This window comes from Oryctolagus cuniculus, chromosome 12 (genome assembly GCF_051225735.1).
Source record: "Oryctolagus cuniculus isolate XC-2025 breed Fujian yellow rabbit chromosome 12, ASM5122573v1, whole genome shotgun sequence".
Lineage (NCBI taxonomy): Eukaryota > Metazoa > Chordata > Mammalia > Lagomorpha > Leporidae > Oryctolagus > Oryctolagus cuniculus.
The window spans coordinates 114086706-114104595 of NC_142878.1; the positions used below are offsets into that span (position 1 = coordinate 114086706).

Genomic DNA, 17890 nt, shown 5'->3' on the forward strand with positions numbered 1-17890 from the left:
TTCAGAGAGTCATGTAAATACACCTAGACCCTAGGGAATGGAGCCTATAAGCATTCCAGTGCTCCAGACCCAGACCTGCTGATACACAACCCTCAGCATAAACTGTATTCACCCTGTAGGACTCAGGGAATGTCTCCTTAACATTTCCCAGCTTGGGACTTGAACTCATGATGCTAAATTTCTGGGTATTAGTCAGGCTAACATATCAGGATCTGGGGAATGTCTTATCCACATAGTATAGTAAAAAGGCCATAAATTTTGCTGCCACAAACTCCAGAAATATTCATATTTGCCTGGTAGAAAAGGGTAGCATGACCAGAAATGTGGATACGGACATCACAAACCCCAGTATGGCTGACAACTCTAGGGACTAAGAACCTATGGAAGCTCATGCCACTTCAAAGTCATACTGTAACATCCACAAAAGGCTGAAGAACGGAAACCTGTGGCACATGTAGACAATGCTGACACTGATTACTAATGAAGAAATCAAGTCTCAAAAACTTCAAAAGATTGAAATCATACCATGCGCCTACCTTCTCAGACTGAAATCAATCTAACTAGACATCAATAATAATAAAAAAGGGCACTGGAAAGTTCACAGGTACATGAAAATTAAACAACATGATGACCAATGCATCATTTTAAAAAATTAAAAAGAGGTCAGAAAATTTCTTAAAACAAATGAATATGAAAACACAACATATCAAAGCATAGAACACAGCAAAAGCAGTATTAAGAGGAAATTTTATAATGACAAGTGCTTACATTTAAATTTGAAAGATCTTAAATAAATGGTCTAATGCTGCATCTCAAAAACCCAGAAAAAGTGGCCAGCACTGTGGTGCAGTGGTTTAACACCCTGGCCTGAAGTGCTGGCATCCCATATGGGCACCGGTTGGAGACCCGGCTGCTCCACTTTCTATCCAGCTCTTCTTCTTCTTTTTTTTTTTTTTTTTTTTTTCTTTTTGGACAGGCAGAGTTAGACAGTAAGAGAGAGAGAGAGAGATAGAGACAGTTATAGACAGTGAAAGAGAGAGACAGAAGGGTCTTCCTTCTGTTGGTTCACTCCCCTATTGGCTGCCCCAACTGGCACTGTGCCAATCTGAAGCCAGGAGCCAGATGCTTCCTCCCAGTCTCCCATGTGGGTGCAGGGACCCAAGCACTTGGGTCATTCTCCATTACCCTCCCAGGCCACAGCAGAGAGATGGACTAGAAGAGGAGCAACTGGGACTAGTACCCGGTGCCCCAACCAGGACTAGAACCTGAGGTGCCAGCGCCACAGGTGGAGGATGAGCCAAGTGAGCCATGGTGCCGGCCTCTATCCAGCTCTTTGCTATGGCCTGGGAAAGCAGTGGAATATGGCCCAAGTCCTTGGGAACCTGCACCTGTGTGGGAGACCTGGAAGAAGCTCCTGGCGTCAGATCGGCACAGCACTGGTCGTTATGGCCAATTGGGGAGTGAACCAGTGAATGGAAGACCTCTCTCTCTGCCTCTTCTCTCTGACTTTCAAAAAAAAAACCAAAAAACTCTGACTTTCAAAAAAATATATAAATCTTTAAAAAAAAAAACACAGAAAAAGAAAAACAAGCCATAGGCAAAAATTAGCAGGGCACAAGAAAAAATAAATATAAGAACAGTCATAAATGAAATTGAAACTAAAAGAATATTAGAGATATAAAACAAATAGCTGGTTCTTTAAGAAGATAAACAAAATAGAAAAGCCTTTATCCAGAGTAACAAAAGAAAGAAGAAAAAAACCTCAATAAATAAAATTTGAGAAGAAAAGTAGATGTTACAGTTGATACTACAGAATATGATGGGTCATAAAAAGCTGCTATGAACTGTGTGTTAACAAATTAAAAGCCTCAAGTAAATTCCTGAATATGTGTAACATATTAAGATTAAACAAGGAAGATATAGAAAATATAAATAGGCCATAGGAAGAAATACTACTGAAGTAGTAATTAATAAAAGTTTCCCAACAAAGAAAACCCTAAATTCTATAAAACATTTAAAAAGGAATAACTCAAATACTCTTCAAATTATTGCAAAATATTTTAGAGTATACAAAACTGTAAGGGGCCAGCACTGTGGCAGAAGCAGGTAAAGCCCTGGCCTGAATGCCAGCATCCCACGTGGGTGCTACTTTGAAAATTTGAAGCCTGGCAGCTCCACTTCAGATCCAGCTCTCTGCTAATGGCTTTGGAAAGCAGTAAAAGATGACCCAAGTCCTTGGACCCCTGCACCCATGAGGAAAACCCAGAAGAAGCTCCTGGCTCCTGTCTTAGGATTGGCTCAGCCCTGGCCATTGCAGCCATTTGGGAAGTAAACCAATGGATGAAAGACTCTTTCTTGCTCACTCTTGCTTTTGCTATTTCTCTTACCCCTCCCCTACCTCTGTGTAACTTCCTTTCAAGTAAATAAATATTTTTTAAAAAGAAAACTATAAAATACTTTTCAGAAAGCTGGCATTACCAATACCAATACCAAAGACACAGCACAAAAAATAAAACTACAGACCAGTATGCTTAATGAACATAAATGCAGAAGTTTTCAACAAAACATTAGTAAACCAAATCCAAAGCTACACCAGTGATTATACATAACAGTAAGTTTGATTTCATCTAAAGATGCAAGGGTGATTCAACATTTGGAAATAAAAAACCTTATAAATCACATCAACAGAATGAGGGAAAAATCATGTGAGCATTTTAACAGACACAGAAAGCAGTTGATAAAATCGAATATCTCTATAATAAAAAAAACCTCTACAAATTAGAATAAAAAGAACACATCTCAAAATTATAAAGCCTTTATGAGACAGACCAACAGCTACTTTTATACTGAAAAATATAAAGCAGAAATCACTTCTTTTCAAATATGGAATAAGAGAAAAATGTCCATTTTTCACCAGTCTTATTCAGTATATTGTTGGAAGTACTAGCAAGAACATTTTGGAGGGAAAATAAATAAGGTAATTAAAATTGGAAAGTAGTAATTCAAAATCGCCATATTTGGGGCCAGCTCTGTGGCATCGTGGGTAAAGCCACCGCCTGCAGCATGAGCATCCCATATGGTCACCAGTTGGATTCTTGGATACTCCACTCATGATCCACCTCTCTACTGATGCACCTGGGAAAGCAGCAGAGGACGGACCAAGTGCTTGGGCCCCTGCACCCATGTGGGAGACTTGGATAAATCTCTAGCTCCTGGCTTCAGACTGACCCAGGCCTGGTTGTTGCAGCCATTTGGGGAGTGAACAAATAGATGGAATATTTCTCTTTCTATGCCTTGCCCTCTCTGTAATTGCCTTTCAAATAAATAAACTTTTAAAATTAACATTTGCAAATTTCATGATGTTGTACCTGGATGAAAACCAAGCACTACAGCAAAAAGCTGTTAGAATTTATAAATCAGTTCAGTGAAATCACAGTTACAAAGGGAGCAAACCAAAACAGTAGGATTTTTATGTACCAACAATGATCTCACTGAAAGAGACATCAGGTTTGAAATCCCATTCACAATATCACAAACACAATCCAATATTTAGGAATAAATTTAACCAAAGAAATGAAAGATCTCTACAATAAAATTTATAAAATATTGATGAAAGAAATCATCAAGGACATAAAAATGTGAAGATATTTCTTGCTCATGGATTGTAAGATTTATTGTCATTAAGAATCTATAGCATCTTAAGTATGCATTCCGTGCAATCTCTGTCAATATACCAATGACATTCTTTATAGAAGTAGAAAAACAATCCAAAAATATGTATTAAAATACCCAAAATAGCAAAGTAAACTTGAGCAAAAAAGCAAAAACAAAAATAAAAACATGCTGGACATACACAGAAAGACTAATACCACAGGTTCTCCTTCATATGTGGGAGCTAAAATCACCAAAAAGAAATGCCTGTATATATTTTGATGAAAATACAATGTTTTCTCAAACTTCGTTTAAAATCTTTGTCAAACAAACTGATAGGAATTATGTACTACTGTATATTTTTTTAAATAACACTTGAAGATATTACATAGATTAGTCCTTCCTTGTTTCATTTCTCGTATGGGTATGCATTTTCTAGTCTGTCTGTGTCCTTTAAAATTGTTTCCTATTTGTGTCTTCTTTGCTTTTTTTTGGGTGGGGAAGGGTTTTTTTATTATTTTTTATTTAATGAATATAAATTTCCAAAGTACAGCTTATGGATTACCATGGCTTCCCCCGCATAACGTCCCTCCCACCCACAACCCTCCCCTTTCCCACTCCCTCTCCCCTTCCATTCACATCAAGATTCATTTTCGATTCTCTTTATATACAGATCAGTTTAGCATACATTAAGTAAAGATTTCAACAGTTTGCTCCCACACAGAAACATAAAGTGAAAAATAATAGATGATTTTTTAAATGATGATGAAATCAGATCAGACCTATTGTCATGTTTAATCCCAGTGAGAGACAAGTTGGGAATTCCTAATTTCTTTTCTTTTTTTTTTATTTTACAGAAGATCAGTTTAGTATACATTAAGTAAAGATTTCAACAGTTTGCACCCCCATAGAAACACAAAGTGAAATATACTGTTTGAGTACTCGTTATAGCATTAAATCTCAGTGTACAGCACATTAAGGACAGAGATCCTACATGAGGAGTAAGTGCACAGTGACTCCTGTTGTTGACTTTACAAATTGACACTCCTGTCTATGGCATCAGTAATCTCCCTATGCTCCAGTCATGAGTTTCCAAGGCTATGGAAGCCCTTTGAGTTCTCCGACTCTTATCTTGTTTAGACAAGGTCATAGTCAAAGTGGAGGTTCTCTCCTCCCTTCAGAGAAAGGTACCTCCTTCTTTGAAGACCTGTTCTTTCCACTGGGATCTCACTCACAGAGATCTTTCATTTAGGTTTTTTTTTTTTTTTTTTTTTTTTTTTTTTTTTTTTTTTTGCCAGAGTGTCTTGGCTTTCCATGCCTGAAATACTCTCATGGACTTTTCAGCCAGATCGGAATGCCTTTAGGGCTGATTCTGAGGCCAGAGTGCTGTTTAGGACATCTGCCATTCTATGAGTCTGCTGTGTATCTCGCTTCTCATGTTGGATCACTCTCCCCTTTATTTATTCTATTGGTTAGTATTAGCAGGTACTAGACTTGTTTATGTGATCCCTTTAACTCTTAGTCCTTTCATTATGATCAATTGTGAAATGAAATTGATCACTTGGAACAGTGAGATGGCATTGGCACATGCCACCTTGATGGGATTGAATTGGAGTCCCCTGGTATGTTTCTAACTCTACCATTTGGGGCAAGTCAGCTTGAGCATGTCCCAAACTGTACATCTCTTCCCTCTCTTATTCCCACTCTTCTGTTTAACAGGGATCACATTTCAGTTAAATTTCAACACATAAGAATAACTGTGTATTAATTACAGAATTAAACCAGTCATATTAAGTAGAACAGACAAAAAATACTGAGAGGGATAATGTATTAAGTTGTTCATTAACAGTCAGGGCTATGCTGATCAAGTCACTGTTTCTCATAGTGTCCATTTCACTTCAACAGGTTTCCTTTTTGGTGTTCAGTCAGTTGTCACCGATCAGGGAGAACATATGGTATTTGTCCCTTTGGGACTGGCTTATTTCACTCAGCATGATGTGTTCCAGATTCCTCCATTTTGTTGCAAATGACTGGATTTCGTTGTTTCTGACTGCGGTATAGTATTCTAAAGAGTACATATCCCATAATTTCTTTATCCAGTCTACCGTTGATGGGCATTTAGGTTGGTTCCAGGTCTTGGCTATTGTGAATTGTGCTGCAATAAACATTAGGGTGCAGACCGCTTTTTTGTTTGCCAATTTAAATTCCTTTGGGTAAATTCCCAGGAGTGGGATGGCTGGGTCGAACGGTAGGGTTATCTTCAGGTTTCTGAGGAATCTCCAGACTGACTTCCATAGTGGCTTGACAGTTTGCATTCCCACCAACAGTGGGTTAGTGTCCCTTTTTCCCCACATCCTCGCCAGCATCTGTTGTTGGTAGATTTCTGTATGTGAGCCATTCTAACCAGGGTGAGGTGAAACCTCATTGTGGTTTTGATTTGCATTTCCCTGATTGTTAGTGATCTTGAACATTTTTTCATGTGCCTGTTGGCCATTTGGATTTCCTCTTTTGAAAAATGTCTATTGAGGTCCTTAGCCCATCCCTTAAGTGGGTTGTTTGTTTTGTTGTTGTGGAGTTTCTTGATCTCTTTGTAGATTCTGGTTATTAACCCTTTATCTGTTGCATAGTTTGCAAATATTTTTTCCCATTCTGTCGGTTGTCTCTTCACTCTCCTGACTGTTTCTTTTGAAGTACAGAAACTTCTCAATTTGATGCAATCCCAATAGTTGATTTTGGCTTTGATTGCCTGTGCCTCCCGGGTCTTTTCTAGAAACTCTTTGCCTGTGCCAATATCTTGAAGGGTTTCTCCAATGTTCTCTAATAACTTGATGGTGTCAGGTCGTAGATTTAGGTCTTTAATCCATGTTGAGTGGATTTTTGTGTAAGGTGAAAGGTAGGGGTCTTGCTTCATGCTTCTGCACGTGGAAATCCAATTTTCCCAGCACCATTTATTGAATAGACTGTCCTTGCTCCAGGAATTGGTTTTAGATCCTTGATCAAATGTAAGTTTGTTGTAGAAGTTTGGGTTGGTTGCTGGTGTTTCTATTCTGTTCCATTGGTCTATCCATCTGTTTCTGTGCCAGAACCATGCTGTTTTGATTACAACTGCCCTTTAGTATGTCCTGAATCTGGTATTGTGATGCCTCTGGCTTTGTTTTTGTTGTACAAGATTGCTTTAGCTATTCGAGGTCTCTTGTGCCTCCATATGAATTTCAGCATCATTTTTTCTAGATCTGAGAAGAAGGTCTTTGGTATCCTGACTGGAATTGCATTGAATCTATAAATTGCTTTTGGGAGAATGGACATTTTGATGATGTTGATTCTTCCAATCCATGAGCATGGAATATTTTTCCATTTCTTGGTATCCTCTTCTATTTCTTTCTTTAAGATTTTGTAATTTTCATCGTAGAGATCTTTAACGTCCTTGGTTAAGTTTATTCCAAGGTATTTGATTGTTTTTGTAGCTATTGTGAATGGGATTGATCTTAGCAGTTCTTTCTCAGCCATGGCATTGCTTGTGTATACAAAGGCTGTTGATTTTTGTGCATTGATTTTATATCCTGCCACTTTGCCAAACTCCTCTATGAGTTCCCATAGTCTCTTGGTAGAGTTCTTTGGATCCTCTAAGTAAAGAATCATATCATCTGCAAAGAGGGATAGTTTGACTTCTTCCTTCTCAATTTGTATTCCTTTAATTTCTTTTTCTTGTCTGATGGCTCTGGCTAAAACTTCCACAACTATGTTAAATAGCAATGGTGAGAGTGGGCATCCCTGTCTGGTGCCAGATCTCAGTGGAAATGCTTCCAACTCTTCCCCATTCAATAGGATGCTGGCCATGGGTTTTTCATAAATTGCTTTATTATATTGAGGAATGTTCCTTCTATACCAATTTGCTTAGAGTTTTCATTATGAAAGGGTGTTGAATTTTATCGAATGCTTTCTCTGCATCTATTGAGATAATCATATGGTTTCTCTTCTGCAATCTGTTAATGTGGTGAATCACATTGATTGATTTGAAATGTTGAACCATCCCTGCATACCAGAGATAAATAATCCCACTTGGTCTGGGTGGATGATTTTCCTGATGTGTTGTTGTATTCTATTGGCGAGAATTTTATTGAGGATTTTTGCGTCTATGTTCATCAGGGATATTGGTCTATAATTTTCTTTCAGTGCTGCATCTTTCTCTGGCTTAGGGATTAAGGTGATGCTGGCTTCATAGAAAGAATTTGGGAGGATTCCCTCTTTTTTGATTGTTCTGAATAGTTTGAGCAGAAATGGGATTAGTTCTTCTTTAAATGTCTGGTAGAATTCAGCAGTGAATCCATCTGGTCCTGGGCTTTTCTTTGTTGGGAGGGCCTTTATTACTGTTTCAATTTCTGTTTCAGTTATGGGTCTATTTAGGTTTTCTATGTCTTCATGGTTCAATTTTGGTAGATTGCATGTGTCCAGGAATCTATCCATTTCTGATAGGTTTCCCTGTTTGCTGGCATACAAGTCCTTGTAGTAATTTCTGATGATTCTTTTTATTTCTGTGGTGTCTGTTGTTACGTTTCCTTTTTCATCTCTGATTTTATTGATTTGGGTCTTTTCTTTTTTTAGTTAGTTGGGCCAATGGGGTGTCAATTTTGTTTATTTTTTCAAAAAACCAGCTCCTCGTTTGGCTGATTTTTTGTAATGTTTTTTTTGGATTCAATCATGTTAATTTCTTCTCTGATTTTAATTATTTCTCTTCTTCTACTAGATTTGGGTTTGGTTTGCTGCAGTTTTTCTAGGTCCTTGAGATGCGCTGAAAGCTCATTTATTTGGTACCTTTCCAATTTCTTGATATAGGCACCTACGGCTATAAACTTGCCTCTCAATACTGCTTTTGCCGTATCCCATAAGTTTTGATATGTTGTGTTGTTATCCTCATTTACTTCCAGAAAGTTTTTGATTCCTCTTTTGATTTCTTGAATGACCCAGTGTTCATTCAGGAGCATGTTGTTCAGTCTCCATGTGTTTGCATACTCCCTGGGGTTTTCTGAGTTGCTAATTTCCAGCTTCATTCCTTTATGGTCTGAGAAGCTGCATGGCATGAATCTAATTCTTTTAAATTTGCTGAGACTTGCTTTATGGCCTCGTATGTGATCAATCCTAGAGAAGGTTCCATGCACTGCTGAGAAGAATGTAAAATCTTTAGATGTAGGATTGAAAGTTCTGTAGATATCTGTTAGATCCATTTGGGCAATAGTGTCAATTAAATCTGCTGTTTCCTTGTTGATCTTCTGTCCGGATGATCTGTCTATTTCTGAGAGTGGAGTATTGAAGTCCCCCAGTACTATTGTATTGGAATCTAAGTCTCCCTTTAAGTCCCTTAACATATCTTTTAAATAGACCGGAGTCCTGTAATTAGGTCCATATGCATTTATAATAGTTACATTTTCCTGTTGAATTGAACCCTTAATCATTATATAGTGCCCCTCTTTGTCTCTCTTAACAGTTTTTGTATTAAAGTTTATTTTGTCTGATATTAATATGGCTACACCTGCTTTTTTTTGGTTTCTGTTGGCATGGAATATCTTTTTCCAACCTTTCACTTTCAGTCTGCATGCATCTTTGTTAGAGAGATGTGTTTCTTGTAGGCAACAAATAGTTGGGTTGTGTTCCTTGAGCCTATCAGCCAATTGGTGTTTTTTAACTGAAGAGTTAAGACCATTAATGTTTAATGTGATTATTGATACATAGTGACTTTGCCCTGCCATTTTCCCGGAGATATTTTCTAGTAGATGCTTTGAGCTTCCCATTCTCTTTTACTGGTGGTTTTTCTTCCTTTAGCTTCTTTCATATTGATGGCCGTGTTTCTGTGTTTCTGAGTGTAGCACATCTTTAAGTATCTTTTGCAGGGCTGGATGAGTGGCGGCAAACTCTTTCAATTTCCATTTGCTATGAAAGGTCTTTATTTCACCTTCATTCACAAATGAGAGCTTAGCAGGATATAATATTCTGGGCTGGCAATTTTTCTCTCTTAGCACCTGTGCTATGTCTTGCCATTCCCTCCTAGCCTGTAGTGTTTCTGATGAGAAGTCTGCTGTGAGTCTGATTGGAGATCCTCTGAGAGTAATCTGATGTTTCTCTCTTGCACATTTTAGGATCTTTTCTTTATGTTTCACTGTGGAGAGTTTAATTGCCACTTTTCGTGGTGAGGATCTCTTTTGGTCATGTTTATTGGGGGTTCTATGAGCTTCCTGTACTAGGATGTCACTGTCCTTCTCCAAACCTGGAAAGTTCTCTGCTAGTATCTCACTAAAAAGGCCTTCTAATCCTTTCTCTCTCTCCATGCCTTCAGGAACTCCTAGAACTCGAATGTTGGTTTTTTAATAGTATCCTGAAGATTCCCCACAATATTTTTTGGATTTCTAATTTCCTCTTCTTTTCTTTGGTTTGACTGTATGTTTTCCTGTGCTCTGTCTTCTAAGTCCTATATTCTCTCTTCTGCTTCACCGATTCTGTTTTTAAGGCTCTCTAATGTGTTTGTCCTTTGATCTATTGAGCTCTTCATTTCATTTTGATTTCTCTTCACTATTACACTTTCCTGTTCTTCTAGTTTCTGTGTTTCATTTTGATTCTTCCTTAAAATTTCATTTTCATGAGAGAGATTTTCAAACCTGTCCAATAAGGATTTCTGTAGTTCAAGGATTTGCTTTTGAAAACTTCTAAATGTTCTTATCATAAATTTTTTGAAATCCGTATCTTGCATTTCTTCTATCTCATCATCTTCATAATCTTGGCTTGGGGTGTTTTGTTTATTTGGAGGCATCATAGTGTCATCGTTGATCTTGTTCCCTCGATTTTTGTGTTTGTTGCTTGGCATAATTAATTCTTCTTTCAACACTGTGCGTTTTTATTTTATTTTATACTATGTCTGTGTTAAGTGGACTGCCTGCTGTTGGAGGAGCCTTGGAAGCTTGAGATGGGTGTGGACTGAGAGCTCTTCTTGGTTCTTCCAGGTTACAGGTGTGCAAAGGTGACACCCTCAGGTTATGTGTGGTAAATCTCTCTCTATTTATTTATTTATTTATTTATTTTATGTATTTATTCAGGAAGTAAGTAATACCGCATGGCTGTGCAGAATTGATGGTATTTAGCTTCCGATTTCTGGCTTCTACCCAAAGAGTCTGTGCAGGCTCTGTTTCTCCTCTGGACTCCCACTGGGTTTCCTAGGCTATTGAATTGTAGCAACTCAGTTCCTTAGCTTTCCCCTGTTGTTATGTATATCCAGAGTGCTGCCTGCTCTTTGTCTTTTGCTCACCTTTGCAAGGTTGTCGGAGAGAGAAACTCGTCTGTACCAGTACCCCCCCACCTTTTTTCCTTCTCTCCTGTAGTCAGTCTGGTGAACTTTCCTGCTCCCCTCTAGATTCTGACCACCATTTCCCCACCAATGTCTCGGGTTACTGAGCTCACCTCCCCTTCCAGCGCCGATGTGTGGACTTGGAGCGCTGGGCGTCCCTGCTCTCCCCGCTGGTGTCTGTGTGACATCCACTCCCCTTCCCGCACTGGCGCGCAGACCCTGCAGGTCCCGTGGCTTGGCTTCCGCACTGTGGGTGACCTTGTTCTCCCAGTAGGTCCTCCGAGTCACAGCCACTAGATCCAGAAGAGTTTCCTCTGCAATTTTTTCCTGATTCTTTTTCTGAGGCTACCGTAACTCCACTTTTATTAAACCAAATTTTCCCGGACTATTGGTGCACACCCTCACTATTCCGCCATCTTGGCTCTGCCCTCCTATTTGTGTCTTCTTTGTACATAGCAATTCTGTTGATTAGATGGATAGATAGATATGTCTCATTTAAAATAATTTTTAATGTTTTTCTTTATTAATTTGAAAGTCAGAGTTACAGAGAGAGAAAGAGGAGAGAGAGAGAGAGAGAATCTTCCATCTACTGCTTCACTCTCCAAATGGCTACAACAACTAAACTAGGCCAGGCCACAGCCAGCCAGAAACCAGGAACTTCTGGTCTCCCACATGGGTTCAGGGGTCCAAGAACATGGGGCATCTTCCACAGCTTTCCCAGGCTATTAGCAGGGAGCTGGATCAGAAATGGAGGTACCAGGACTCAAACTGGTACCCATTTGGAATGCTGGCTTTGCAGGCAGTAGCTTTACATGCTATGCCACAATGCCAAGCCCTATATTGATCTTGTACCTAGCAATCTGTGTCATTTCATTTTTCAGTAAAGGTCAAGGTATCATAGTACCTGATTCAAAGCATATTACAAAGTTTCAGTAATAACATAAAATTGTCAAATAGATCAATGGAAGAAAATAAAATGTCCAGAAATCACTTCATGTGCATTCAGGCAACTGATTTTTGACCAAAGTTCCATAGAATGTACATTTAAAAAGGGGTAGTCTTTTCAATAAACAGTTCTTCAAAACTAAAGTGTGTGTGTGTGGTATTAACCTTTCATTATATATAAAATCAACTCAAGGTGGATCAAAAACCTAAATTTAAGGTTTTAATCTATGGCTCTGAACTTTCTGAAAGAAAATATAGGGGGAAACTCTCCAAGATATTTGTGTAACATGATGACTTCTTGGATAAGACCCCCAAAACACTGACAAATGCAGAACTAGACAAATGAATTTATATCAAACTCAGAAGCTTCTGCACAGCAAGAGAAGCAATCAGGGAGTTAAGAGAAGTCTGAAAAATTGGGAAAAAAATATTTGCAAGCTCCAACAAATGGTTAATATGAGAGTATATCCGTAACTCAAAAATCAATCCAGTTTAAAAATGAGCAAAGAGGGGCTGGCACTGTGGCACAGCAGGTTAACACCCTGGCCTGAAGTGCCGGCATCCTATATGGATGTCAGTTCGAGACCCAGCTGCTCCATTTCCAATCCAGCTCTCTGCTATTGGCTGGGAAAGCAGTGGAAGATGACCCAAGTCCTTGGGCCCCTGCACACATGTGAGAGACCTAGAGGAAGCTTCTGGCTCCTGGCTTCAGATTGGCACAGCTCCAGCCATTGTGGCCAATTGGGGAGTGAACCATTGGATGGAGGACCTCTCTCTCTCTCTGACTCCCTGCCTCTCCTCTCTCTGTGTAACTCAGACTTTCAAATAAATAAATACATATTTAAAAAATGAGCAAAGGACCTGAATAGACAGTTCTCAAAAGTATAAATGCAAATGATCAACACACACACTCACACACACACACATATATATGCTCAATAATGTTAGCTATCAGGGAAGTGCAAATTAATATCACTTCACCCTTATCACAATGAATATTATCCAAAAAGGAGAGAGCATTAATATGCTGGTGAGGATATAGAAAAAGTAGAATTTTGTACACTGTTATCAGGAGTGTGCTTTATACAGTCACCATTGAAAACAATATTGAGATGTCCTAGAAATCTAGAAATAGAATTTCCATATGATCCAATGATCCCAACACTGAGTATTATCCAAAATATTTAAACTCATTGTATCAAAGAGATTCTTCTCCACCATGTTTATAGCAGAACTGTTCACAATAACCAAAATATGGAATCAACCAAATATGCTTAATAAGATGAATGGATAAAGAAAATGGGATATATATTCACAATGAACTATTATTCAACTATAAAAAGAATGAAGTCCTGTCATTTGTAGCAAAATGGGTGCTACAAATAAAGAACATAACATTGAGTGAAATAAGCCAGACTCAGAGACACAAAAACTGCTTGTTCTCCTTTGCATGTGGAAGTTAATATTAAAAGAAAAACTTATTCTGAACACAGAATGTTAATTGACAGACTCTGGGCTGGGTGGAAGAGATAAAAGAAATTTGGGTTAAAAAGTTTATAAACATAGCTGTGGTTCATTAATTGTGATAAGTATATAAGTATAATGATATGAGATATTATTGGGGGATATTAGATATTATTAGGGGATAAGGGGCCAGAGATATGGGGAAATTTGTAATGTACCACAAAAATTTTGAGGGAAAGATGTCTATATCTGTAAATATTCTATTAGAACCTTTAAAAATCAAAGATACAGTTAAAATTCCAAAAAGTCTAGAAAAAGTAAAAAATAACTTGAAAATGATGAATTATCAAATGAGTCTAAGACATTTCTAAAAATATGTGTATAATATGGTAGCCAGGAACAGTTGTAGTATTGTGATGGAGTTGGAGACCTCATAATAACAAAGCCAACCAAGATGGCCATGGGATTCTACTGCTAAGATTGACTTGCACTAGGATGTTAATATACAGGTATTAGTATTAACTACAATTTATAAAACAGATGAAAAAGCATGCGGATGATATGAAATAAATAAATGATGATCACTTTGAAAGATGTGAGCAATTTTGTAGGAGCAATATAGAGTGACCAACAGATATAAATGAAATTGTTGAAAACTAAACAATTACAATATATTAAGAAAGAATATACATTAAAAATTTTCACAAAATTTAAAAATCCACATCAAATACTATTATAACCATGAAGGAAAAGTGTCAGTAACTTGAATTAAACTATTGACACTTTCAGAAATCAAAGATAAATGTCATAGTTCTGGAAAAATCCATAATTGCCATCAAATATGATACTTGGAAAGGGAGAATGACCAAATTTGCCTAAGAAGTCTCTGAAAAATTGTATACATGAAAATTGTCAGAAGAACTTATGCAATTTTGTGGCCAATGAAAGTTTCTTTAAAAACAAAATACAACCCTGTCAGAATAAGATTGAAGTCGGCAAACTCAAAAGGCTTCCATAGCCTTGGAAACTCATGACTAGAGCCTAGGGAGATTACTGATGCCATAAACAAGAGTGTCAAGTTGTTAAGTCAACAACAGGAGTCACTGTGTACTTACTTCTCATGTGGGATCTGTCCTTAATGTGTTGTCCAATGTGAAGTAATGCTATAACTAGTACTGAAACAGTATTTTACACTGTGTGTTTCTGTGTGGGTGCAAACAGATGAAATCTTTACTTAATATATACTAAATCTATCTTCTGTATATAAAAATAATTGAAAATGAATCTTGGCCGGTGCCGTGGCTCAATAGGCTAATCTTCCACCTTGTGGTGCTGGCACACCAGGTTCTAGTCCTGGGCAGGGCGCCGGATTCTGTCCCGGTTGCTCCTCTTCCAGGCCAGCTCTCTGCTGTGGCCAGGGAGTGCAGTGGAGGATGGCCCAAGTGCTTGGGCCCTGCACCCCATGGGAGACCAGGAGAAGCACCTGGCTCCTGCCTTCAGATCAGCGTGGTGTGCCGGCCACAGCGCGCCAGCCGCATCGGCCATTGGAGGGTGAACCAACGGCAAAAGGAAGACCTTTCTCTCTGTCTCTCTCTCTCACTGTCCACTCTGCCTGTCAAAAGAATTCATAAAAAAAAAAAAGAAAATGAATCTTGATGTGAATGGAATGGGAGAGGGAGCAGGAGATGGGAGGGGTCAAGTGGGAGGGGAATTATGGGGGGGGAGCCATTGTAATCCATAAACTGTACTTTGGAAATTTATATTTACTAAAATAAAGTTAAAAAAAAATACAACCAAGATGGCCTCAAGTTCACAGTGGTTAGATTAGCTTTAAATGGGATACCAAGGATACACATGGGTAATATAAGCTCAAACACACACACACAAAATAAATACATAAAAAGAGGATCCAGGTGTTATGAAATAAAATACACTGTGACCAGGGTAAGTAACAATTATTTTCTAGAAGTAATAGCAGAATGACAAGCAAATATGAGGGAAATTACTGGAAATGATAACAATTACCTTAAAAAAGGAAAATGAAATAATTTTCACAAAATGTAAATCAAATGAAGATCATACACTTATCAGAGAAATCTTTAAAATAGATGGATTTTTAACTCATTCTATTGAAACTTTCATATATTAATGGGAAGTTTAGAATTTCATGAAATATAAAAAAGAACCTGAAAAGAACCTAAAAAAATACCTGAAAAGAATGACTATCATGTGGGTCTAAAATGTCTCTGAAAACATGTGTGCATGATGGTTGCTAACACAACTTTTAGAATTTTGATGGAGTTCATGACTTCATAATGAACACTTAACCAACATGGCCATGAATTCACAGTGGCAGGTCTGGAATACACTGGGATATTAAAGAAAAATACAGGTGATGGTAATCTTAAAGACAGTAATAAAAACATGTTGGATTTTTATGAAATAAAATGATTACTGTGAGTAGAAATGAGCAATTCAGTAGGAGCCATAATAAACAGACAATGAGATAATGGGAAAGCTAGTGAAAAATAGACTATTATAATACATTAAAAAAGAAATATTTTTTAAAAAACAATAAAATTATAAGTCAAAGATTGTGCTGCTTATTAGAATTAACTCAAAATATGTTAGCTTTTAAATCTAGTGAAATTTAAAGTTCCATAACAATCAAGAAATGTACTAAGTATATTACCTGGTACTTGTGAATGACTACATTGGACAAAGATAGCCCTGAAAAATTTTGTATATGAACATCATCAGGACAACTTATAGAACTCTGAGGAAGCTGATGACTCAGCTTCACAGTGTAAGTACTGCCTTCAGCTAAGATACTAAAGATGCTCATAAGTGATATGTCTCAATTCAAAGAAAAGAAAGTTTAAAAGTGATATACACCTTACGATATACAATATATTGTCATTACTGCGAAAAGAAATCAGTAGCTTGGTCAGAACTATAATAAAATGACAGAGATAAAAGGGAAATTGCTGAGAAGTAGCTCATTATAATTACATTTAAAAAACAACCTTTTCTGTAAATGTAAATTAAAGATGGTATCAATTAAGGGAATCTTAAAATGTGCCAGTATTTGTAACTAGTCTTTCACAGCTTTTTTTAAAAAAAAGATTCATTTATTTACTTGAAAGAGTTACACAGAGAAAGAAAGAGAGTCAGAGAGAGAGAGAGAGAGAGAGAGAGAGAGAGAGGTCTTCCATCCACTGGTTAACTCCCCATTTGGCCACAGCGGCCAGAGTTGCGCCAATCTGAAATGAGGAGCCAGGAACTTCTTTTGGGTTTCCCATGTGGGCCATCTTCTACTGCTTTCGCAGGCCATAGCAGAGAGCCGGATTGGAGGAGGAGTAGCCTGGACTGGAACCTGCAGCCATATGGGATGCTGGCACTGCAAGTGGTGGCTTTACCCACTATACCACAGCGCCGGCCCCTGCCACAGCTTTTAAAGCCCAAAGATGGGGCTTGGCAGTGAGGTCTTCAGCAGAGAACTCCAGATACCTGAACCTTTCCTTGGCTGTGTTGGAATTGCTTTAAGGAGACATCAATGACTCTGCCAAGTATGAGATGTTTACATTTCAGAATGGAGGTGTTCAAATTTTATGCAAATACCCCGAGATTGTCCTGCAATTCAAAATGCAGCTGCTGACAGGGAGACAAGTCCTCTGTGACCTTAGGCAGGCAAAGGAGAGTGGAAACACGGTGTCCATTAAGGCTCTGAAATTCTGTCAATATTAGTTATTCAACAACAGTTTCTCTTTTTTACTATATAATTTGGACAGTTCTCATGCCAGCTATTACTTCTGCAAACTATCAATTTTTGACCCTCCTCCTTTTCAAGTAGAGATTCTCAGAGGAGAATATTTGCATATTTATGGATCACAAGCTCTGTTGCCAGGTGAAGTTCTGGTTACCCATAGGATGTGCAGCTTTTGCGGTAGTCTACATTTTTGAATGCATATTTATTTTTCGGCTTACAAAAGAGAAATATCAATCAAGTGTGCATGACCCGAATAGTGAGTACGTGTTCATAGCAGCAGTGAACACAGCTAAAAAACCTGCACTGACAGAACTCTCAGGCACCTGGGCATGGCACACATTGGTCGGGTCTCCTCAACTTGAAGTGAGAGAGTCCCTTGTTTCCTCGACTAGAGTCCGACTTGACTTGATTGGACCACATCCATCTCCTGCTCATGTTTTGTTCATTCTGCACCAGTGACTCTAAAAGCCAGCAGGATTTGCACAGATTTCCTTGGTGCTGCTGCTTTCTCAGAATAAACACCTTCTTGCAACTAGCTTTATAGAAAGCCCATCTCATATGCACTCAACAAACAAACCTCACTGGGAAGAAATCCCTTTGTCTAGGCCTAGTTTTAGCAATGCAGTAAAACAACTCTTTTATTTTTTTTCTTTAAAGCAGCCATTTTTTTTCTTTAAAGCACAGCCAGCACTGTGCTGTAGCAGATAAAGCCGTCACCTGCAATGCCAGCA

General features: G+C 38.1%; 1 pseudogene; it reads left to right on the forward strand.

Annotated features, from left to right (window-relative positions):
• Nucleotides 1-311: 311 nt before the first annotated feature.
• LOC138844820 (inducible T-cell costimulator pseudogene) lies at nucleotides 312-17618 on the forward strand (annotated as a pseudogene).
• The last annotated feature ends 272 nt before the right edge of the window (nucleotides 17619-17890 follow it).